Raw genomic sequence first — 26,995 nt, forward strand, 5'->3', positions numbered from 1 at the left:
AAGAAACTGTAGTCAGGGCTCACATTGTTATTTTAAAAAAACAGCAAAAAATTCTTGGTCTACACAAAAACCTAAGGCACTATTTATTTGAAACTCCAGAATTTAATAGAAAAAATTATCAAACAAATGTACAGATGTATTTACAAAATAAATGCACTGCAAGTGATTACAATAGCTTCTCCCTCTTAACTCCTAGAAAGTAAAAAAAAAAAAAAAATTAGGGGAAGTAAGAATCTGAAGTAATTATTCTTTTGGTCTTGTTTAGAGCTATTAGATCTATATAAGCCCTCATTAAATGACATGAAATTAATTATCAGGTAGAAATCCTTATATCATCCATTAAAATTCTGAAAAATATCTTGCAAAAACAATCTTTGTGATCTTTGATATTGAGTTGTTCTTTATGGCAATAAATAGTATTGTCAATTACTTCTTCAGTTGGATTATGATTTGTGATGATGAAAGCATATCATTAGATGAAAAGTATCCTCAAACTCTATTATAGGAAAACATGTAACAATTAATTTAAAAACCATGTTAAGTTGTTTTTTTAAAAAGACTTTTATTTGTTATCTATTCATGAGAGACACACAGAGAGAGAAAGAGACAGAGACAGAGACACAGGCAGAGGGAGAAGCAGGCTTCCACTGGGGAGCCTGATGTGGGACTCAATACCAGGACCCTGGGATCATGACCTGAGCCAAAGGCAAACCGCTCACCACTGAGCCACTCAGTTGTCCCATTAAGTTGTTTATATCAGATAAATGTATATAAGGTAACACATCAATTCCTGGTAGCTACTAGTATGGTGGTAGTGAAGGTGGTGGTGGTGATGGTGGTGGAGGTGATGATGGTAGTGGTAGAGGTGTGGTGATAGTGGTGGTGATAGTGGTGGAGGTAGTGACAGGGATCGTGGGGGAGGTGATGAAGGTAGAGGTGGTACTGGTGGTGGTAGGAATGGTGGAGGTGGTTGTAGTGATGTAGGTAAAGGTGGTAGAGAAGTCACAGGTGGTGGTGGTGATGGAGGTGAAGATGATAAAGTAGAAAAGAAAGAGTTGAAAAAGACAAAAAGTTGGCCTAGAATTCAAGATGGGTTTATACTGTTTGAGAAGGAAAAGTGATCTCTTATTGCCCATTCTGATCTTTGCAGTAGTGGTCTGGTATTCTCCACAGTGGTATTAACATACTGTCACCCAGGACAACTCACACAAGCTCTATGAAATAACTGTTGTAATCTCTCTCTCAGTAAGCAGAAAGAGGACCACAACAGTGGTCGCTAGCTGTGTATCTGAGTATGATTGAGGCCTAGGTACTAGATATGTAGCTCGAAACATATTTAGTTTCCCTTGAAACTGGAACAGAGTTCCTAACATCTTAATCCAGGAGAAATTTACCGGACTCTATGTGCTGGGTTGAGCATCATGGATACAAAGATGACTATGACACTGTCCCTTCCCTTAAGGAACTTACGGGTTAATATTCATGATGGAAAGAGTTGATAGCAAATATCTGTTATATAACATGAATGGAAAACCTGTCATATCAATACTGGAGGGGGGAGTATGATTAATATACCTCATGATGAAAGATGGTACCAACAAAATGAAGGGAAGAGCAAATGAGGAAGCCTAGAATATCAGAGATGAAATAAGTCAGTAGAGCCTAGTAGATTTTTACTATTTTTAGAAATGTATGTAAATTAGAAGTTTATAGTATATAAACTTTTGTCATTAAAATTAATTATAACCAGGGGAGTCATATTTAATCATTTCAACCTGGAAAACAATATAATGATTATCAATTTGGTATACAAGTATATCTACAATATACTGTAAATCTTATATTTAAATTTATCTGCTAGAAAGATATATCTCTTAAGAAAGAAAGACCTATGCCTTACTTATCCCTTTGAGACTATACAACTATAATAGTTCATAGCTCAGAAATTCTTATATAAATTTTTTTCATAGAGATATTTTTAAATTTTATTTATTCATTATGGCATTGGTATATTTGGTAGTAATCAATTTTTCATGCTTAATTTTTCTCAGTTTCAGAGGGCCACATTTTCCTGCACATAAACATTTCAAGATAAATCATGTAAATATTTCTTTTTAGAGATAAAAGCAGAGCAGTATATTTCCTAAGATAAGGCTATCATTTAAAACATGGACTATGCATTTAAATACATGTACTTACCTATGTAACATTGACAATCTACGGTACCTCCAATTCTTTCCACAAAGGGATTTTTTTTTAAGATTTTATTTACTTATTTGACAGAGAGAGAGAGAGAGAGTGAGCACACAAGCACAAGCAGGGGAGCAGCAGACAGAAAGAGAGGGAGAAGCCAACTCCCTGATGAGCAGGAAGCCAGATGTGAGGCTTGATCCCAGGACCCTAAGATCATGATCCGAGCCAAAGGCAGATGCCTAAACTGACTGAGCCACCCCGGTGCCCCAGGGATTTTTTATTATAGGAGACGTGGTTGTTAAAAATTATACTCTGACCTTGACTCCTAAAAGTAAATTTGAGGTCTGGGGACATGTCATCTAATTTACAGCTTTTCATTAAAAACTTAAAGTATTCCTAGCATAAGTAAGCCTGGATACCCTCTAACTTTATTCACACATGAGCACACTTGGAGAAAGCATGTTTTGTATCCTAAATTGATTCTGTTTAAACAAAGAACAAACAAGAACTTTTGGTTTGGGACATATGATGTTAGCCTTTTAATGCTTCCTTTCTCTTTGCCACCTGAGGGTAATGACCATGACACATTTTTCACTTCCTGGGGATAATGAACTAAGGGCTCTGCTCTTTGAAGAAAACATTTAGAACACTCACCTCAATGGAAGGAAGGCTGAGCCCAGGGTGCTAATTTTGTAACTAGCAAAGGAAGTAGGAAAATATGGGCTTAACAGGTAGCACATTTACTTTGAAGGTAGAATTATAGGTTCATTGTTAAAGCATTAAAAAGAAAAAAAAAGATAATTGTGATTGGCTAAGAACTCACTTATATATTTGACATCCTGCAACATGCATGGTGCTTGTGTGCCTCCGTGTTGTAAAGTCTGAGCCATGGTGCCTGCAAGGAGCTGGACTGATTCCAGTGGCTCTACTCCCTTCTCCCTCTACCCAAGAGCTCAGGGCAAGACTTTCCTGGTCCCACCACTCCACAGCAAACATGGAAATGTGAGTTGGCTCCTCAGGGAACCAAAATGAAACAGGCATACTTGTAATGACATAAGCTGGCAACTGTCATAAAGGACTCAAGTATGGCAGGATTGCTGGCTTGAATCTGAGCTGATAACTCCATCCACAGCTGAGTTCAGACAACACTGAGCCCTCCCAGCAGCCTGGGGTCAGGGGGCTGGAGAATCTGTCGGTATGTGAGCCCAGAGGGTCCTGGGGAGAACTCGAGCCCTGTGCGCTGTGGGGGCCAGGGTGTATCTGGGCAGGTCAGGAGGGCTAGGCAGTGACTGGCAGGCAGGGTGAGGAAGCCCTCTAGGAGAGAATTGGTTTGAGTGAAAACCAGGTACCATGAACAGAGTGTAGTGATGGGGAGTGTGGACTCAGGACCAGAAGGGGAGCCATTACTTTAACCTGTCCCCAGCCCAGCAGCCAGAAAGGCACAGAGGTAAAGATGAAAAGGCTATTTCTGCGATGGTTGGGCATAAGAAGTGCTGTTGAGGGATTCCAGAACAAACCATAATGCAAGGGGCAACAGGCCATGCTTCTTGTCTGGGTCACATACTACCTCCTAGTTGTAGCCTCCTGGAGGCTCAAGGCAGATACCTGTGGAGGCGCTTTGCCCAGGGAGCAGCAGGTGGCCCTGTGACAACCAATAGAGCAGGACATGCTACACTCAGGGGAGCAGTGGTGACCAGAGAGAGGAAAACTGCAGAGCCATGTCTGAGCTACGGAGGTTCCTGCCAAGGCCAGTGTATAAAACAGATACACAAAGGAAGCTGGGGACAGCAGTCCCTCTAATGCAGAACTGTGCCTGGCAGAGCGGCGGACAAGGCTGTGTGAGGGGTGTAAGCGTATCCTATATACAAAGCCAGAGGTTACCTGCATGATGTGTGTGTGTAAGCATACCAGCATGCGTGTGAATGTGTGAATGTGTGGACACACCTGCATTCCACAGGAATGTCTGCATGCACATGCGTGCCAGTGCCTTTTATTTACTGGAGGAGAAAGATGAATGGGAGATAGCTGGCATTTAAATAGATTCATCTTCAGCCCCTCTCTTTCCCATCCATGTCTAGGTATCTTTATTCTTCCACAACCCATAACCCTCAAAACTCTTGACTGCAAGGGATAGCCCTCAACTCACCACCTTCAACTCTTACTGATGGTGATCTCTCTCAAGGATTCAGTAGTATTTGCATCAAACAAGCACAGCAAAAGAAATTGGGGATAGTCAGAGAGGAGCTACAATGCCAAGAGTAGCTGTGGGCAGGAGTCCTTGCAAATTTCATATGTCAGGCAGACTTTCTGTGGCCTAATGATTTTTTAAAAAGCAATTTGCATAGATATAGCTGTTTCCATAGCAACTCAGATAGTGTTACATTTAGCAAAGCTACCTAGGGATGGTGAGAGGACTCCCTGGAGGTAAAAAGACTTTTAATACCACCCTGGTGTTTGGAGGTTCATCAGCAAACTGTAGATAGCAATCCCTTTCCTTTCACTGACTGTGTGGCTTACTTAATCAGACTTGTTTGCTTGTGGGAGAGTTTCCCATCCTGAGATCACATGATCATTTCTTTCTTTGGAATCCCATTTTCATTAGGTCCAAGTTATAAATACTTAGTTGTGCTCAATGTGAAGATTATACATGACAATAAAATTTCACATCTGTGTTTGCACACTTCAATAACTAAGTTAATAGCAAGGGCAGTTTTGCAGAAAATTATTAAATTGATAAACTGCTTGAAAATCCTAAATGATCCATGTTCATCTTATAACAACAGCTATGTGTTAAATACAAATTTCTACTTCCTGTTAATTTAACAAAACATTAGGAAATCTACTGAAAGTAGCATAGAAGGTAAAGCAAATTGACTCTGTCCTGCTTATAAATGTTCTTAGTGAAAGGTACATGTGAAAGGCTGTTAAGTGTGATTACATGTATCAGAAAACACCTCCAGGGTCAGCAGCAAAGAGGAAAGCTTCTACACACACCCTGTCTGAGAAAGATACCCCAATGTTGAGGCTCCAGTGCCAAAGAAAAGCAAATGCATTTAGTTTTTTTCTCTCTCTTTTAAGTCTCTTTTCTTTCATTGCTGTGAGCAAGCTTGGAACTCATATAAAATTAAACATCTGCTTCATCCAGACTATAAAATCACTTAAAAAGACAGATGCAAAAATCCTCAACAAAATATTAGTAAACTGAATCTAACAATATGTTAAAAAAAATCATTAATCAAGTGGTATTTATTCCAGGGATGCAAGGGTGGTTCAATAATCACAAATCAATCACAATACATCATATCAACAAGAAAAAGGATAAAAAACCATGCATCATCTCAATAGATGTAGAAAAAGCATCTGACAAAGTACAACATCCATTCATAATAAAAACTCTCAACAAAGGAGGTTTACAAAGGACTTACCTCAATATAGTAAAGATCACATATGAAAAACCTGTATGTAGCTAACATCATACTCAGTGGTGAAAAACTGAGAGCTTTCCTTTAAGATTAGGAACAAGACAAGGAAGTCCACTCTCACCACTTTTATTCAACACAGTACTGGAAGTCCTAGCTACAGCAATCAAATAAGAAAAAGAGAAAAAAGACATCTGGATTGGTAAAGAAGAAGTAAAATTTTCACTATTTTTAGATGATAGGATACCATATATAGAACCCACCCCCCAAAAGAAAACCCTAAAGACTCCATCAAAAAACTATAAGAATTGAGAAATGAATTCAGTGAAGTCTCAGGTTACAAAATTAAAATATAGAAATCTGTTGCATTTCTATACACTAATAATGATGTAACAGAAGAGAAATTAAGAAAATACTCCAATGTACAGTTGCACCCAAAAGAATAAAATACCTAGGAATAAACTTAACCAAAGAGACCTGTACTCCAGAAACTATGAAACACTGATGACTGATGACAGCAACTGAAGATGACACAAACAAGTGTAAAGATATTCCATGCTCATGGGTTAGAATAACCAATATTGTTAAAATGTCTATGCCACCCCAAGCAGTTGACAGGTTTAATGCAATCTCTGTCAAAGGACCAACAGCATTTTTCAGAGAACTAGAACAAATAGTCCTAAAATTTGTATGAAACCATAAAAGATCTGAAAAAAAACAAGGCAATCTTGAGAAAGAAGAACAAAGCTGAAGGTATCCCACTACTAGATTCAAGGTAGACTACAAAGCTGTAGTAATCAAAACAGTATGATACTGGAACAAAATCGAGGGCCCAGAATTGAATCCATGGTTATACGGTCAACTAATCTATGACAAAAGAGGCAAGAACATATAGGGCAGTAAAGACGGTCTCTTTAATAAATGGTGCAGGGATAACTGGACAGCTACATGCAAAAGAATGAAATTGGGCCACTTTCTTAAACCATACACAAAAATAAAATCAAAACGGATTAGAGGCCTAAATGGAGATCTAAAACCAGAAAACTCCCAAAAGAAAACATAGGCAGTAGTTTCTCTAATATTAGCCATATAAACATTTTTCTAGATATGTTTCCTTAGGTAAGGGAAACAAAAGCAAATGTAAACTATTGGGATATATCAAATAAAAAGCTTTTGCACAGCAGAGGAAACCATCAACAAAACAACCAACAACCTACTGAATGGGAAAAGATACTTGCAAATGATATATCTGATAAGGGGGTTAATAGCCAAAATATACAAAGAGCTTATATAGCTCAACACCTAAAACACAAATAATCTGATTGAAAAATGGACCAAAGACCTGAATGGATATTTTTCCAAAAAAGATATACAAATGGTCAAAATAAAAATAAAAATATGCTCAACATCATTAATCATTAGGGAAATGCTAATCAAAACCACAGTGAGATTACCTCACACATGTCAGAATGGCTAGAACCAAAAGAGAAGAAATAACAAGTGATGTCAAGGGTGCAGAGAAAGGGGAACCCTTATGTACTGTTGGTGGGAATGCGAATTGGTGCAGCCAATGTCAAAAACAGTATAGAGGTTCCTTAAAAATTTTTTAAAAAATAAAAATAGAATTACCATAAAATCCAGTAATTCCACTACTGGCTATTGACCCAAAGAATACAAAAACCCCAATTCAAAAGGATATATGCACCCCTCATTATTTATAATAGCCAAGATAGGGAAGGAACATAAGTGTCCATCCATGGGTGGGTGAATAAAGAAGATGCAATGCATACACGTACACACTGGAGTTATTATTACTCAGCCACACAAAAGAATGAAATCTTGCCATGTGCAATATCATGGATGGATCTAGAGGTTATAACACTAAGTGAAACAGATCAGACAGAGAAAGTCAAATAAAATATGATTTCACTCATATGTGGAATTTAAGAAATGAAATAAAAGAAAAAAGAGACAAAATACAGACTCCTAAATACAGAGAACAAACTGGTGGTTGCCAGAGGACAGGTGGGTGAGGATGGGTCAAACAGGTGATGGGGATCAAAAGTACATGTATTCCGATGAGCACTGAGTAAAGCATAGAAATGTTGAATCATATTTAGACACCTGATACTAAAATAACACTATGTTATTTTATACTTCAATAAAACATAACAAAACTGAAAAAAATTAAACTTCTGCTCCATCCAGCCTATAAAATCACTTAAAAAGCAAATAAAAATGAAATAAAACAAAAGCCACTCCAGTTAATATCCAAGACTTCTTTTTATTAATAAAAGTATTTTCTGACTGCTTTACAATCAATATTTCCCCGCCTTAGATTTCTGAGCATATTACTGCCTCTCACTAACTTTTGAGGGAAAAATTTCGAGTGAAGAATAAATATGGAGGACAATGTCTTTTTACCTAAAAAATAAAACAACATAAAATCTGAAGAATGGAAATAGTCTTCTTATTGCTGATACTTAATGAATGTCAAATGTGGTTAACTATTGAATGTATCTGGAAACCAGATTACAGTACATGTTCATTTTTTAATTAAAAAAGTGCAAAGATAGGCTCCAGAAAGTATATACTGTGAACAGAGCAGGTGTACCACTTGAAAATGGGATTGAGTTTATGAACTGAAATCCATTCTCTCTCTCAAAAAAAAAAAAAAAAAAAAAAAAGATCTAACATGCATGAAAGCCAAATGGAGTGTCTGGCAAGTGGCTCTCTTAGCTATCGTGTATCATTATTTTAAGTACTAAGTATGTTTGTTATGGAAGTGCTGCATACTTTTCTGCTTGAGTTTCTATGTTTTTAAAATCAGTTGAGACTCCATCAAAAGGCACAGGGTTTCAGACTGGATAAAAAAGCAGGACCCATCTATTTGCTGTCTACAAGAGACTCATTTTAGACAGAAGGACACCTACAACCTGAAAATAAAAGGTTGGAGAACCATTTACCATTCAAATGGTCCTCAAAAGAAAGCAGGGGTTGCCATCCTTATATCAGATAAATTAAAATTTACCCCGAAGACTATAGTGAGAGATGAAGAGGGACACTATCTCATACTCAAAGGATCTATCCAACAAGAGGACTTAACAATCCTCAATATATATGCCCCAAATGTGGGAGCTGCCAAATATTTAAACCAATTAATAACCAAACTGAAGAAATACTTTGATAATAATACACTTATACCTGGTGACTTCAATCTAGCTCTCTCTATACTAGATAGGTCTTCTAAGCACAACATCTCCAAAGAAATGAGAGCTTTAAATGATACACTGGACCAGATGGATTTCACAGATATCTACAGAACTTTACATCCAAACTCACCTGAATACACATTCTTCTCAAGTGCACATGGAACTTTCTCCAGAATAGACCACATACTGGGTCACAAATCGGGTCTGAACCGATACCAAAAGATCGGGATAGTCCCCTGTATATTCTCAGACCATAATGCCTTGAAATTAGAACTTAATCACAACAAGAAGTTTGGAAGGACCACAAACACATGGAGGTTAAGGACCATCCTGCTAAAAGATGAAAAGGTCAACCAGGAAATTAAGGAAGAATTAAAAAGATTCATGGAAACTAATGAGAATGAAGATACAACCGTTCAAAATCTTTGGGATGCAGCAAAAGCAGTCCTGAGGGGGAAATACATCGCAATACAAGCATCCATTCAAAAACTGGAAAGATCTCAAATTCAAAAGCTCACCTTACACATAAAGGAACTAGAGAAAAAGCAACAAATAGACCCCACCCCCAGCAGAAGAAGAGAGTTAATTAAAATTCGAGCAGAACTCAATGATATCGAGACCAAAAGAACTGTGGAACAGATCAACAGAACCAGGAGTTGGTTCTTTGAAAGAATTAATAAGATAGATAAACCATTAGCCAACCTTATTAAAAAGAAGAGAGAGAAGACTCAAATTAATAAAATCATGAATGAGAAAGGAGAGATCACTACCAACACCAAGGAAATACAAACGATTTTAAAAACATATTATGAACAGCTGTACGCCAACAAATTAGGAAATCTAGAAGAAATGGACGCATTCCTGGAAAGCCACAAACTACCAAAACTGGAGCAGGAAGAAATAGAAAACCTGAACAGGCCAATAACCAGGGAGCAAATTGAAGCAGTCATCAAAAACCTCCCAAGACACAAGAGTCCAGGGCCAGATGGCTTCCCAGGGGAATTCTATCAAACGTTTAAAGAAGAAATCATACCTATTCTACTAAAGCTGTTTGGAAAGATAGAAAGAGATGGAGTACTTGCAAATTCGTTCTATGAGGCCAGCATCACCTTAATTCCGAAACCAGACAAAGACCCCACCAAAAAGGAGAATTACAGACCAATATCCCTGATGAACATGGATGCAAAAATTCTCAACAAGATACTAGCCAATAGGATCCAACAACACATTAAGAAAATTATTCACCATGACCAAGTAGGATTTATCCCTGGGACACAAGGCTGGTTCAACACTCGTAAAACCATCAGTGTGATTCATCATATCAGCAAGAGAAAAACCAAGAACCATATGATACTCTCATTAGATGCAGAGAAAGCATTTGACAAAATACAGCATCCATTCCAGATCAAAACGCTTCAGAGTGTTGGGATAGAGGGAACTTTCCTCGACATCTTAAAAGCCATTTACGAAAAGCCCACAGCAAATATCATTCTCAATGGGGAAGCACTGGGGGCCTTTCCCCTAAGATCAGGAACAAGACAGGGATGTCCACTCTCACCACTGCTGTTCAACATAGTTCTGGAAGTCCTCGCCTCAGCAATCAGACAACAAAAAGACATTAAAGGCATTCAAATTGGCAAAGAAGAAGTCAAACTCTCCCTCTTCGCCGATGACATGATACTCTACATAGAAAACCCAAAAGCCTCCACCCCAAGATTGCTAGAACTCATACAGCAATTTGGTAGCGTGGCAGGATACAAAATCAATGCCCAGAAATCAATGGCATTTCTATACACTAACAATGAGACTGAAGAAAGAGAAATTAAGGAGTCAATCCCATTTACAATTGCACCCAAAATCATAAGATACCTAGGAATAAACCTAACCAAAGAGGTAAAGGATCTATACCCTAAAAACTACAGAATACTTCTGAAAGAAATTGAGGAAGACACAAAGAGATGGAAAAATATTCCATGCTCATGGATTGGCAGAATTAATATTGTAAAAATGTCAATGTTACCCAGGGCAATTTACACGTTTAATGCAATCCCTATCAAAATACCATGGACTTTCTTCAGAGAGTTAGAACAAATTATTTTAAGATTTGTGTGGAATCAGAAAAGACCCCGAATAGCCAGGGGAATTTTAAAAAAGAAAACCATAGCTGGGGGCATCACAATGCCAGATTTCAGGTTGTACTACAAAGCTGTGGTCATCAAGACAGTGTGGTACTGGCACAAAAACAGACACATAGATCAGTGGAACAGAATAGAGAACCCAGAAGTGGACCCTGAAATGTATGGTCAACTAATATTCAATAAAGGAGGAAAGACTATCCATTGGAAGAAAGACAGTCTCTTCAATAAATGGTGCTGGGAAAATTGGACATCCACATGCAGAAGAATGAAACTGGACCACTCTCTTTCACCACACACAAAGATAAACTCAAAATGGATGAGAGATCTAAATGTGAGACAAGAGTCCATCAAAATCCTAGAAGAGAACACAGGCAACACCCTTTTTGAACTCGGCCACAGTAACTTCTTGCAAGATACATCCACGGAGGCAAAAGAAAGAAAAGCAAAAATGAACTATTGGGACTTCATCAAGATAAGAAGCTTTTGCACAGCAAAGGATACAGTCAACAAAACTAAAAGACAACCTACAGAATGGGAGAAGATATTTGCAAATGACATATCAGATAGAGGGCTAGTTTCCAAAATCTATAAGGAACTTATTAAACTCAACACCAAAGAAACAAACGATCCAATCATGAAATGGGCAAAAGACATGAAGAGAAATCTCCCAGAGGAAGACAGGGACATGGCCAACATGCACATGAGAAAATGCTCTGCATCACTTGCCATCAGGGAAATACAAATCAAAACCACAATGAGATACCACCTCACACCAGTGAGAATGGGGAAAATTAACAAGGCAGGAAACAACAAATGTTGGAGAGGATGTGGAGAAAAGGGAACCCTCTTACACTGTTGGTGGGAATGTGAACTGGTGCAGCCACTCTGGAAAACTGTGTGGAGGTTCCTCAAAGAGTTAAAAATAGACCTGTCCTACGACCCAGCAATTGCACTGTTGGGGATTTACCCCAAAGATTCAGATGCAATGAAATTGCACCTGACACCTGCACCCCGATGTTTCTAGCAGCAATGGCCACAATAGCCAAACTGTGGAAGGACCCTCGGTGTCCATCGAAAGATGAATGGATAAAGAAGATGTGGTTTATGTATACAATGGAATATTCCTCAGCCATTAGAAACGACAAATACCCACCATTTGCTTCAACGTGGATGGAACTGGAGGGTATTATGCTGAGTGAAATAAGTCAATCGGAGAAGGACAAACAGTGTATGTTCTCATTCATTTGGGGAATATAAATAATAGTGAAAGGGAATATAAAGGAAGGGAAAAGAAATGTTGGGAAATATCAGGAAGGGAGACAGAACATAAAGACTCCTAACTCAGGGAAACGAACTAGGGGTGGTGGAAGGGGAGGAGGGCGGGTGTTGGAGGGGAATGGGTGACGGGCACTGAGGTAGACACTTGACGGGATGAGCACTGGGTGTTTTTCTGTATGTTGGTAAATTGAACACCAATAAAAATTAATTAAAAAAATAAAAGAAATATATGTGTTAAAAAAAAAATAACAAAATAAAATCAGTTGAGAAAACCTCCCAACTTTTCAGTCGGACAACTGTGATTGGTACAGTAAGTTAATTCTTGCTCTCTATGGTGAATTAATAGCATGTGACCCTGGGAGTACATCCAGTAATATTTGTGTGAAGCAAAGCAAGTGATGTAGAGAATTAATAAAGCACCATCCCCATGATTGCCTCCTCCACAACAGTGCCTGGCTTCGCAAGGGTATCAGATTAAAAGGTAGATATGGATGGAGAGAGAAGCCCAGAACTGTCTAAAGCAGGCAGCATTCAAGGAAGGTTAGCAACAGCAGATATGCAGAAGGCACCCACTTTGTGCAGGAGTGTGTGTGCAAGCCTGCACATGCTGACTCCCGCACCCCCGCACGGGACTGACACAAAGAATTCATTCTTATGAAATGGGGAGCAAGTCTGTAAGTATGGGGTATGTTTTATTCTCTTGCTATCATTATCAGAAAGGCAAACTCATGTCTGTCTTTAAAACCCACTACAAACATTAATTTCTTCATTAAGCCTTTCTTGATCTCCTTGATTCAGAATTCTCTTTCCTCTTTTAAGCTTTTCTGGGCCTTGGTAGCACAGTTATCCCCGAGTACCCTCTCTCATACTTGATTGACAGCTCCTTGGGGACAGAGCTCACGCCGACACCGTTTTCTAATATCCACTCCACCCTGCACATAGTGTCGCTCAGATATACAGTGGTGAGCATAGGAAAGGGAGGAGATGGACAGGAAGGCCGGCTGCTAAGGTCAACTTCCTTATTGCTCTGGTATTGGTCGCTATGGTACCGGTCCCTGAGCAAGGAAGTCCTTGCATGCGGGTGCTTCCTCTGGGCTCTCCTCTGGGAGGGCACCGTCAGGATGACACGTGGCTCCCAGGAAGGCGAGTGTGCCCCCGGTGACGGCGGGCGGCGCATCGGGGGAGCAGGCCGCTAAGGGCAAGTAGGTTAGCACACGCGGAACAGAACTGCAGCTTCTCCCCTGCCGGGCTGGGTCGCATCCTCCAAGGGACAACCCAGAAGGAAGTTCATCTTGAACATTTCGTCGGGAATAACAAATAAAAACATCTGTTGGAAAGGAAGCCAGGTGGTGGGCAGGGGATGTGCACATTCTTTAATTCTCCCCTTACCTCCAGGTTCCAGTGGGGATTTCTGTGTTGCGTTCTTAACACCGGTTAATGTAATTTTTGTGATAATTGTAGAGCAAATAGAGCAAACTCTCAAATATAATTAGGGAAAAGTGTTTCTAATTAACTTGTAACTCGTGAGTTGCAAAGTAGAGCCACAAATCAGTTATGCATTGTCAGACCTAACAAGTAAAATGCGCTGTACATTTCCGTCTGGGCAAATAAACTAAACAAAACAAAAACGCCCCTGGCAATACTTGCCTTTGAACCTTCACAGGTTTGCCCTGCGCTGAGACCCAACTGGAGGGACGCTCAGGTACGTTTCTCATCAGCGGTCCAAGTGATCAGAGGTGAGCCACGAAGGCAGTCCAGGGACACCTGACTTTTACCTGGTGGCGGGCCAAACAGCCTGCAGGGCTGGGTGTGCAGAGGTTCTAGCGACACCCCCACGGGGTTTGCAGGGAAGGAGAGACTCTCAGAGTTGCAAGCCCCGCCCCAGGCCACAGCACTCTCAGGAACAGCTGCTCACTGCTGGCTGTGAGGCCTGGGACTGTCACTTCCCTTCTTCCCTCCCAGGGGAGCACGCATGCTGAAATAAGAGGTAACCTCGATTCATTCTAATTTGCAAAAATGACAAATGAGCCAGCCATTTTCTTTGGATAATTTAGCTACTCTTAGCAACAAATTATTTTGGCATCTCTCAAAACAAATATACCTGTTCTTTGTAAACCTCCCCCCCAGCCCCCACTCTGCTGCTCATTGTGGTAATCGTTGGCCTGGAGAGAGTAGTAAGTGATGTTCCTCAAACATGCATGATCATGACCACTGCCAGAGGGGCTTGCTAAAATATGGATTCTCAGGCTATTAGCATAGTGATTTGGAGCTCGGAAATCTTTGATTGGAGGTATTGGGAGATCATTTGTATAAAGAGAATAGGTTTTGGGAACAGAGGACTAGGGAAGGTACCGCATGCCAGCTGTGACACTGAGCAAGCTAGCTCCGGCCTCAGGGCTCCTCTGGGCGGATCCAGGGTGCCTAGCACGATTCCTGGGAAGTGGTGGGTGTTCAGGGATGTTTGTTTATCCCTACCTGAAATAGAGGAATGCAGGGAATACTTTGATTTTCAGGTTAGGCACATTGCAGAGCAACGAGAACGTAAAACATTAGAAATAACATAATATTATCAGCTCCGCAAACTTCCACTGGTATCCTACTCTGTGGCATGTTAAATAAAGAAGGGTTATGACACTGATTTATACAGCCAACAAGTCTATATATTCCTATAACATACACCAGAACCCCTTTCAAAACACTTTATATCAAAATGGCTTGCTCATTGGAATGCAGGTGCCACCATCTTGGCCATTGATGAAAGATCGACAACCTAGAGGACAACCTATGATTGGATGGAGGATGGGTTTCTGAAGACTGTGGATACAGCTGGGCTTTCACCCTGGAACCCTTAATCTTGAGATTTCCTTAATGGGAGAGAGAAAGAAACTTCCATCTAAACGAACACATCCCATCAACTGGGGCTTTTCACCTCTTTAAGCTGAGCTTCATGCTAAGTAATAAATTCCCATCCCTTTCTCATCTCCTTAGCCTACTCCATTTTTCATCATAGCACTTGCCACTCCCTGAATGTATAGGGTGTCGGTATTGCCCACCACAACACAAGCACTACGAGGGCAGGGCTCTGAGTTTTAAGCTCGAAATGTTCCACAATGGTTGTGTTAATGGATATTAAAATCACAATCAAAGTTTTGATATGGTCCACTTTTTTCCATGTAAATGAGCTGAAATCCAGGACCTCTCCCAACCATGTCCTTTCTTTCTCCCTTCCTCCACCTGGCTCCCTGGAATACAGGCAACAGCCTCCTGGTCATCAGGAAGAGTGCCATACCCCAGGGATGGCTTATGGCTAGAAGGTACATGGGTATTCACCAAGCACCTGTATCCCAAGCACTGACACCTCACTGTTACACAGTAGATGCTCAACAAACATGTGTTTAATAAATAAATGAATTAGACTTACAGCCTACAGAGTGGCTTCAATCTCTGTATTGAATTATGAAAGGGGTGAACAGGAAGTTAATGGTATGAATTTTCTAAATTAGGTTAGACCTGGCCTCGCTGGGGAGGAAATTGGGAATCAGAACTGATGCTGTGTGGAAGGTTGTAAGTTTTGTTGTCTGCTTTTGGATACAACTGGGCTATCTGCTATAGAGAGATAATCCTAAAATTGTTAAAATGACCATTTAGAGGAGATAAGAGAAGATATCTCTGTAAAGAATGTTCCATATGTAGCTGGGTAGGAAATGAGCTGGGGTCAAGACGTAGACCAGCCCTAACACCCATCTCCTCTCCCTTCACTGGGACGCTGCTGAATGATTCTTCTTCAGGCCTGCTGTTCCCTTCCTGTGGAAGGAGCATGATTCATGGACCATGGGCCCTCACTTGTCCTTCCCCTGTGAGGAGGAGGGACTTCTCCAAATAGTCAGCAGGCATGCATAGCTTTTGCCTGTCCTCCCCCCCCCTCACTGCCAGCCCCCCCCCCCCCTCCTTGGGAATGAGTGGCCACAGGAAACTCTGGTTGCTCTGGTCTCTGTAGGAAAGAGTCCTGCGGGGCTGGTAAAGGAAGAGGAAGCCTTCCCCGACCCAACTGCTACCTGTGGATGGTGGATACCTCTGCCTAGCCCTGGGCTTCACTATCAGCAAAACTTCTTGGCAAACAGCCCTAGGGCTGGCCTCCAAAGTGACCTCTAAGGGTAATGAGATGATAATATGGCTTCCCTCTCCATTTTTGTTCGGAATGTGGTGTGGAAGAGAGGGTGGAATAGAGGGTTCTATAAACCAAGGCCTGAGGGCTAGCCATTTGTTTTTATATATAAAGTTTTATTGAGACCTAGCTACATCCCATTTTTAGGTACTACAATAGCTGTTTTCATCCAATACAGGTAGGATGAAGCAGCTGTAACAGAGACCCCGTAGCCTGCAAGCTAAAATAGTTATCCCCTGGTCTTTGAAGGGAAAAGTTTGCCAACTCCTGTTTTGGAATCCGGAGGAATGTTAGAAAGGCAGATTGCTGCCAGAGCAATGCTCTCGGTTTTGAAAGAAGAGGAAAAGGAAAGGAGGGCAGGACTCAAGCCCTGCAAACACTGCTCCCCCGGACACACTACAAAGCAGAGTCCAAATGCAGAAGCAGGTTCAACCTGCGGAAGCTCAACCAGCCTTCCTGCAAGTGGTAGCAGAGAAGCCGAGGAGCGGAGTCACAGAGGCCCATCCCCTCAGAGCGCGGCAGGGGGTGCCGAAGATCTGGATCCCCGGGCCTGGAAAATGGGCACTCAAGGGGAGCCGAGTGGCACGGAGCCGAGGTGCTCCGGGTGCGCGATTCCTGCTGAGGGGACCCTGCAGGCTTCTGCAGGGACAGGTGACCTCAGGGTTCCGCAGGGGGAGCAAGGAGCAGCCCGGCCAGGGACCGCGGGGTGTCCGCTGACCGGTGTGCGCGGCCGGCGGGGACGGCGAGCATCCTCCCGTGGCTCCGCACAGCCCAGACCCCGGGGCGAGGGGGACATGGGCAACGGCGGGGTCGAATGTGCAGGAAGGGAGGGAAGTCCCCTCGGTGGCCCCGGCGCGGGGCTCGCGGCGAGTGGCCCTGGCGGGGCTGGAACTGCGCCTCCAGGGGAGGCCAGGTCCTCCGAGGGTCCCGGTCCCGGGCAAGGAGGCCCGCGGGGCGCTCTGCGAGCAGCCGGGGCCGGGGCGCGGGAGGGGGGGGCGACGGCTGCCCGCCCCGGTCACTCTCCCGAGCACCCCGCGCCCGGGGCCAGCCCCTGCCTTCCCCTCCAGGGGCCCAGACGCGTCCATCGGCCGCCGCCCCCTGACCTGCCTCAGCCTCTCGCCCCGCGCCCACGGGGCTGGTCTTGCGCGAAGCCCCTTCCCCCATCGCCTCCGCGGTGCCCGCTCTCCGCTCTCCGGTAGGGGGGGGGGGGGGGGGGGGAGACCCAGGCCCGAGGCCGTTGCTGCCCCTCGCGGTACGGAAATGTTGCAAGACGCCAGCGAGCCTTCCGATTCCCTGCAGGTACGCATCTGCCCTTCAGCTGCTAAACGCATGAGAGGGACTTCACCTGTCTCTGGGTCTCTGTCTCCGGACTCATTTTAAGCTCACTGACGGCGGACTCTGGAACCCCAGCATCACCAGACTGGCCTCTCCTGACGGATTTCATCCCCAAACACCTCCAAGTACTCATCTTCCCTCAACTACAGCGGTTGGCAGAATAACGGTCCTCTAAAAATATCCATGTCCTAATCTCCAGAACCTGTGAATGTGTGACCTTTTGTTGAAGATGTGATTAATTTAAGATGTACAAATTATCCTAAAGAATCTCTTGGATTAGCCAGGTGGGCCCAACTAATCGCTTAGGTCCTTAAAAGCAGAGAACCACTCCTGGCGGCAATCAGAGGGAAATGTGCCTCTGGAAGATTTATCAGAGATGCCATGCTGCTGCCTTTGCAGACAGTGGATGTGGGTCTTCAGCTCTAGTAGCTGGAAAAGGCAAGGACCACACTTTAGAATCTCCAGAAAGGAACGCAGTCCTGTTGACATCCAGATTTTAGCCCACTGACACTTATGTTGGACTTTTAACCTCTGGAATTGGAAGGTAATAAACTTGCACTGTTTTAAGTCGCTAGATATTTGGAAATATGTTGTAGCAGAAATATGCAACCAATATAGCTTCACTGACTGGCTGCCACGGCCTTGGTTGGGGCTGGTCTAGGGGTACACACCAGTGCCTGGGATATCTGCTCTTAGGGTTTAGGATGGGTTCTTGTCTACAGGTGATGGGCATGGGCCAGGGTTCACACCCTTGGACAGTGAGATGAGTAGGAATTGGCATTGGAACAACATATCTGTGAGGCCCTGAATATATGTCAACAATTCTAGCATGAAGTGGACCTAGGCAATCTAAAGAGGGCCAGAGGGCCAGAGAATCCTTCTGGCAGAGGCTGTGCAGAAGAGAGACATTGGGGAGGATGAGTTTTGTACATATGGACTTTGAACTTTAACACACAATGGCAAGATATATTGATTTTTAGGCTTTAGTTCCTTTGAACTTTAATGTCTTTGGACTTCAACAGAAAAGTGGATTGAAACTTTGATTTTTAATTTCTCCTTGGGAATTCGATATTTGGTGGATTTATATTAAAATTCGAGGCATCTCTACATTGCTGACATTTCATTATTGGAATATCTCTATTCATTTTTATCTTTGTGATGCACTCTAATCTTTTGGCAGAAGCTCTGATATGCTATGTTGGACAACATGGCTGGACATTATTTGGGATACAAAATAAATCTGGGATATAATTTTACATTTTGGGAACACAGTGACCCTGAATTTGATTTAAATGACGTGCTATCCTGACTCATCTCAGCACCCCTTACTATAACATATAAAGTGCCTACCAAGAGTCCCAGGTGACCATCAAAAAGCTCAGGAAGACAGAGGGAAGGCTACCTTGACAAAACGCTTAGTTCCTGCTTTGAAGAGATGAGCCATGCCTGTAGGTGATTAGAGCAAATGGGATAAGAGAAAACAGACTGGAAGATGTCAGTAGGGTATGACATCTTCCCCTTGGTTTCAGTGTCTTCCCATGAAGGGTGTTTAGTTAATGTTACACCCTAGACTTCTTTGGAAATAATAAACTCACTTGGTAACAGACCTAAAGGAAATGTCTCCAACTTGGTTCTATCAACTATAGAGACAATACTTAATACTATTTACATTTTGTGTTATCTATGGAACTGTTCAGAACTCATGCAGGCAAGAGATTATTAGTGGGAACATAATGGAATAAAGAAGAGAATGGAAGGAGTAATCCAGCAGATGAGACATTTTATCTTATTTCTGTAATATGCAAAACAGATGGAGGTGAGTTGCCTGGTGAAGTTGTAGTGGAAGCAAGGATAACCCACAATAAACATTGAGGGGACTCCATCCCAATGATCCAATGAGGTGGCTGACCATCCTAGTGGAACCTAGGGAAGATTCATGCTCAGAGCAGGCAGGCAAAGGAGATGGAGAAATGAGAAGGGAGGCTACCAAGGGTGATTGAAGAGAAGCAGTTGCCCACCCTTTCATTCTCCACTCTTGCCTGCATGGAGAGAACACCCTGCTCTCTCACTGCTCACTCCTACTCAGATGGAAAGAACACTCAACAGACAGAAAATTTATAGACCATACAGATAAACAACTCAGAAGAATATTCTCTAAAGAGATTGACTGCACTGGGGGAGAATGGAAAAGCTAATGTGGATATCTGAGCCTTAGAGAAAAGCTTTCCTCATCAAAATACTTAAAGAATGGAAAAGCTAATGTGGATATCTGAGTCTTAGAGAAAAGCTTTCCTCATCAAAATACTTAAAGGGTTCCCTATCACAACACCTTATGCCTACCTGCTCACCTGAAGCCAAACTCACAGTTAGGAAGCTTCACTGATGTGCACAGAGCTCAAATTCTCTACTCTTTCTGTCTTAATGAGCAGAGATTTCATCCTTTTTTTATGGCTAATTTTACGTGGACGTACATATCTATATCTCCCCCACTTCTTCTTTATCCATTTATCATTAGTTGATAGGTACTTGGGCTGTTTCCATAATTTGAAAATTCACTGTGTATAAACCATCATTCAAGTAATATCTTTCCTTAAAATACATGGTTTCATAAACTGATGTGTAGAAGCATATGGAAATAGCCATGTGCTCAATTGCTTGAAACTACACTGTGTATAAACCTTCATTAAAGTAACACACACAAAAAAGAGCAGAGAACTGAAGGTCTCTCCACATTTAAAGTAAGCATGCAAAATCAATATGAAAAACTGTCATAAAAATAGAAAAAAAATGACACCAGAGAAAGGTGAAATGATTCATGATAAACAGAAAATGAACCTTTGTTCTAAATATCCTTAGAGAAATTCAAGAATACCTTACATTCATGAAATAAGAATAGAGGTTATAAAAACAGCACAAAAGAGTTCATAGAATTAAAATAATGATACTATTAATATTAATAGTTATATCTCCTTAAATCCCTGCCAAAAAAAAAAAAAACCTTATCAATATGTTGAGAGAAATGTTGGATACTGGAGAAATCTCTCATGATAATCTTCAAATTATGTATGAAAAGTCCAAGAGATTCAAAATCTGACTACCAACAATTCTAAAAAAAAAAAAAAAAAAAAAAAGTATAGAGGAAATGAATGAACTTAAAAAAAAAAAAAAACAGTTTTCTGGCACTGAGGGTCATGATTCTTTAAACTGGAAATGTCCAATACCATTGAATTTAAGAAAAGTGCAACCTAGATATATCATCACAGACTTTTATGTATCAGGGATAAAATTATAGAAAATCTTCCTGAGAAAAATAATTTTGATCTATCCGTGTCTAATGAATATCAATAATGTATTAGGATTTAATACTGACATTTTTGGAATTTCATGTCCAAAGCACATTAATTAATTAATTAATTAATTAATATTTAGAACTTACAAGAGAATAGACCAAAGAGGAGGGCCTGGGATCTAGGAGACAGACATCCCAACTCTGGAGAGCAATGCAGCTGTTCTAGGGACCAATCACCTGGTTCTGCCCCCCAAATAGAGGATTCTTTTCATGAGATCTCCAGAAAAACAGGGAATTAATGATGATTAAAATCACAAAGTTGAGCATCTGGGCATTGTAGATGATGAGGAATCCATTAGATATGATGCAGGAAATGTACTCTTTTGACAAGAATCATCACTTTGGACCCATTGGGAAAGAAATGTGATGGCTAGGTACCACATGGGTCTGCTCTTCCCATTCATAATGCAAAGGCTAACCTCTGGCTTTCAACTTTTGAATCAAGCTATAGAAATCCTTGGAAGACTGACTATGGTTATAGAATAGACTGCAAATATATTCAACCTTGACAATGTAAAAGTCAAGTATGATGACAGAGGCTAAGAAGAAAGCTGAAGACATAGAGCACTAATATCTTATAAAATGGGTGATGAGATAATGATTTTATTAGATGGAAAAGACAGAAGCTTAACTTGAAGTCACTGATTAAATTTGCTGAGGAGTCAAGGATAATGATCCCACCATTTTGGAAAGGAGAAGGCATGAGTGGTGAAAAATGAAAAATCCTTCTCCATCACAGTACAAAGTCAATTTAAAGCCTATGATAATTGATTTACATAGAGTGAAATAAGTATATCATTTAAAGACATGGCATAGCCATGAGAAAACTAAATAAAGCAAAAGCTGAGGCTGAAAGCCTCTGAGGGACTTGGAGTGTTTAATATAAGAGGACAGATGCGGAAGGGGACTGTTGTTTTCATTATAAATATCTTTATACAGTTTCATCTTTTGACCATATAGAGCCATTACTTTGAAAATATTAAGCTGCATTTAATTATCATCTTTGCCACTTCCAATTCTTCACAAGTAAATACTTTAAAAAGATGTAGTAAGAAATCTGGATGACTGATTAAACAGCACTATTAAGCCCTCATGGTTCTACATTTATTTGCATTGCTTTATTTCCTTGACCAACAAATGTGTTTGCTCACATCTGGAAAAAGATGAAGGATTCCTTGGATCTGGGTCTGTATTAGTTTCCTAGCATTGCCATAACAAGATTGAATGGCCAAAACCACAGAAGTTTACTATCACAGTTCTGGATGTTAGAAGTCAAAGATCATGATGTCATCCGGGTTGGTTCCATCCAAGGCTATGAGAAGAATTGGCTCCTAGCTTCTTTCCTGGCTTCTGGTGTTTTGGGGGCAATCTGTGGCACTCCTTGCCTCGAGGAAGCATGACCACATCTCTGTCTTCGTGTTCATGTGGCTTTTTCCCTGTGTGTGTCTTTGCCTAAATTTCTTCTTTTCATAAGGACGCCAGCTATATCAGCTTAAGGGCCCACCCTACTCTAGTATTCTAACATAACTAACTATATCTGAGTCATGCTTTGAGGGGCTATGGGTTAGGGCTTCAACCTAAAAATTTAGGGGGGTATGTAACTCAGCTTATAAGAGACTAGGCATTAAATCGACTGACCTCATGCTAGCAAGTAAATAGTTAAACTGAGGCCCATCTCTTTAATTGAAGGGAAAGACTCAGTATTAGAAGCATAAGATGCAAGAATACACTCTGTTCTTAGAGAACCAGAACTCTTAAGGACACTTGCTTTCAACAGAAATAAAAGTAATTTATTAAGCTTTATGGTTTAATAAAAAGTGGTTTATTATGATTTGTAAAACATTCTGAAATCTTTAGTTGGGCATTTCAAAATTTAGGTTGATTATTTCCATATTTAGAGAGAGAAAAATTATATTAGTCAAGCCCAAAGGACATGCAGCATTTGTAACCAAAGTTTATTTGCTTAGGATATTTCAAGTAATGGCGAGCATATAATAGCTTCAACTGGATTTAAATAAAATTCTGATCATCATCTCATAGTAATTATTGCATAGGAAGAAAATTATTTATTGCAAAGCTTAACAGGCAGAAGTAAAATATATTCTGCCGTGAACAGATACTGCAGTGCAAACAGGCAGGTTTTTTTTTTTAAACCATGCATGCTTATGTGTTGAATGTAAATGCATGTAAATAGCTCAATTTTAACATTTTATTATTGTTCAAACAGTTTGCCAAGGAATATTCAGTAAATAATTTAAAGCTGTGTAAGAACATTTCTTTCTTTTAGTCTTTTATAGTTTATAATCTCATGTTTTACATTCTGGTTATATAGCCCAGGTCCAATCTAAAATCTCGTTTAGAAACATGCTTTATTATTTTTTTAAAAATCACTAACGTTCTTTTCAACATCTGCTAACAAAACTTCACCCTCCCTTCCCCTATACATATATATTTTTAACACACATTGGTTTTCATGTATTTGCTAATATTTAGGAAGGAGAATGCAAGAGTAAAAGCTCCTTTGTGCTGGCAAGGCTCTACTACTCCTGGCTGGAGTAATAACTCGCAATCTGTATTAGGTCTGCTGCAGAATTACAATAGTTGTTTCACTTAAATCATTGTTTTATTAATTTATGCAGGAATACCTAACCTAATTCCAAAAGCCTTTGAAAAGGGTCCTTGTGACAATGTGACAACAGTGGTAAAGAGAGGCTTTTTACTCTTACGGCTCCATTCTCCAGAGCCATCATAAGTCTTGGTACTCATCTAATTACGTTTCTAAAATGTGGACCAATTTGTCAGCAACATCTTATTTATGTATGTATGTATGTATGTATGTATGTATGTTTGTATGTATGTATGTATGTATTTATGAGAGGCACAGAAAGAGAGGCAGAGACTCAGGCAGAGGGAGAAGCAGGCTCCCTGCGGGGAGCCCGATATGGGACTCGATCCCAGGACCCCGGGATCACACCCTGAGCCTAAGGCAGACGCTCAACTGCTGAGTCACTGGGGTGTCCCACAGCATCCCTTTTAATATTTAGCAGCCAGCAATGCATGGATGGGACAATTCCAAACAGAGCCCCCAACCATCACAGTGGGCTCTGGTGTTAACATCGTGGCAGTGCTGGTGTGGGTCCACTGAACGTCAACTCTGTGAGTGAAGATGTCCAAGGCTTAGCACACACCTGACACCTGCAGAAATCCCAAAGCATTTACAATATGAATGACGAAGGATGAACGGAGAGCATGAGCTTAGTGTAGCAAAGCATTTACCAGACTTGGGGGGAGACAAGAGTCTCAGAGAAGGAGTGGGAAGAGAATGACAGATAAGACAAATGGGGGATTTGATGTCCTTGAGGTTGAATCAGGTAGGTGCGCTAAAATACTGGATTCCCAAAGCTCCCCAGGAGCCGACAGAATCTGAGCTTTCATAGCTCACTCTGGCAGATGAGTGCTGGGCTGGTGCTGAAGATAAACATGACCCCCTAAGGCTCTGTGAGGTGAATTCATTTGCTTTCATTTTACTTTTGCTCAGGCAGCGGCTCGATCTGCATCATCCATGCTACGTCTCTACAGAAGTTAACAGGACCTTGTCGGTTTCCGGGCACACTCAGATTTCTGCCAGCATGGGAGTTTATTATTACAGGGTGGCCTGCAGCAGCAATTCCTTCCATGCCAGAATATTCTAGCACATGGTTGCTTCCGATTTCTCTTTCTAGAGTAGTAGCTTGGCTAAGGTGCTTACTGTGTCTCAGTAGTACCTACCAAGGCAACTCCAGAAACCATGAGCCTCAACCCATCGAAATGTTTTAACAACATGTGTTTCTTTGTAAAAAGTAAACATCATGCCTGAAGTGCAGCCACACACAAGACCATGATTCTGGAAGGGCAGAAAACATCTACTAAATTAGCAACCACTATCATCCTGGAGCCATTTGGCCCCAGTTGCTTGGACGGAGTCATGACAAGTCAGCATTTCTTCCAGAGGGGGCAAGGAATGAGTCTTGGCCACCAGCACACACTGATGAAGAAACACCGAGTCATCACCTCGCAATGGGTACAAACCTTTGTTCTTCTCCAAAGGAGCAGAAGAAGGGGCATGTGTACTCTCTATATCAAGTATGCCGTCTTTCCCATAGCCAAAGATTTGCCAATTACGGAAACTTCTCTATATTCTGAAGAGGTTACTTGCCTCTGAGTAATCTTTTAAGAGAAAATTCGACTTTCATCTGTTTCCAAATGAAGCTTGCAGAGAAACTTTTGATATTGCCCAGGTGCATTAAATGGGCAACATGCAGCATCTGTCAGAAGCAGTGGTGCATAGTTGCTTTGAATATCAGAATAAGCAGAGGCATGCAGCAGTGGATGATGTCAGGGGACAGAGGTACTGCTGCCATTTCCTTCTGGTTTAAGCCATCAATCACCTCAGCCTTTCGCATGTGGCTGGATTTCCTTGGCAACAAGATAAACCACCACTGAGGGTTTTGTGTTGGGGCAAATCCAAATTTTAGCAAAATCTAATTATTTTAAAATCATGAAATAGATGCATAACGTGCATAGCAGTAGGTGTTCCTTTAGTTCCACTGGCCTCATGCATCCATTGGCAAGGCCTTAATGCACAGAAGCACCATGATGTTTATTTTCCATCACACATATTGAGCCCTTCCTCTCAATTTGAAAGAATGGATGGGGTATATTTTCAATTATTTAACTCATCCCCCAAACTATCCTACACATCATAATATGTGCATAATAATAGTTTTGCCTTAAGCCATCCATATTTGTTTGGTGTGAAACATCACCTTAATAACACTGTAAACCTTAACTATTTTTTCCACAAAGACAATTCTTTGCTTAGAGAAGCACAAAAAAAAGAAAACAAAGGGAAAGTAAATGGGGTCTAGTTCTAATTTAGCTAAGAGTGGGAAAGAGATGTGACAATAATCTTACAGGGTGCAAATTTAAGAAAATATGCTGAAGCTGGGAGTCTTGATCTCGGCCTAAACAAATATTTATGACTATCAACTTGAGTCATGTGTTTTCTTAAAATAACAAGTTCACATATATCTCATGAGCATAGATACAAGGAAGTTATGGAATTTAAACAAGATTGGTGGCATTATTGAGAATTGAGATTCTTTTTTGAGAGTCAACCTTGCAATCCATTTGCCAAACACTTGAGGGGAACTTTGATGAACTAAAACCAAATATTATCTAGAACAACAATGTGTATAATCAAGAAGAGTACTCTGAAAGCCCATATCAAGGTCACTTATGTTGTTAGCACTCCAACAAGTACAACTGCACATTTTAGAGGGTGAGGGAGAAAAGTGAAAGCTAATGTTTACATATTATTCCAATGATCACATATATTCCCAGAAAGGTACTGCTATATGCTTAAATGTTCTCATTCATCAAATCCTCATGGCTCTATGAGGTGCTTCTCTAGTGATCTCCACTTTACAAAACCCAAAAGTACAGTGTTCATAGAAAGGCTTGCTCTCATGCTCATGTTTCGGAAATTCCCTTTATGTAAATAGGTAAATATAATACAAACATATGATGTATGTAAATATGCAGTATAATATGTGTAAATATACAATATACAAATACATAAATATATGTAAGAGAAATTTCCTGATATGTAATCCTATAACCTAGAGATTTTCAGCAGGCACAAATATTTTTTTCAAGAAGTTAACTGTTGAGTGCAATAAGATCTCTCTGTTCTTAACCACATGATAAACCAGAATATACACCTTTTTAATAACAACTCACATACTTTGTCCTTTTATCAATTCTTATTAAATGCCATTTTAATGATCACCTGTGGGTACTGTAAGATGCTGAACTACTTCTAAATCAAGTGACAAAACTGAAATATGGTCATAGAATTTTAGAAG

At 40.9% G+C, this 26,995-nt stretch overlaps 1 protein-coding gene across 17 annotated transcripts in view; it reads right to left on the minus strand.

The window, feature by feature from the left end:
* Positions 1-26,995, minus strand: part of CTNND2 (catenin delta 2) — a 923,063-nt gene that overhangs the window by 195,423 nt on the left and 700,645 nt on the right. The window lies entirely within an intron of this gene.

The sequence above is a fragment of the Vulpes vulpes genome, chromosome 3, assembly GCF_048418805.1.
Source record: "Vulpes vulpes isolate BD-2025 chromosome 3, VulVul3, whole genome shotgun sequence".
NCBI lineage: Eukaryota > Metazoa > Chordata > Mammalia > Carnivora > Canidae > Vulpes > Vulpes vulpes.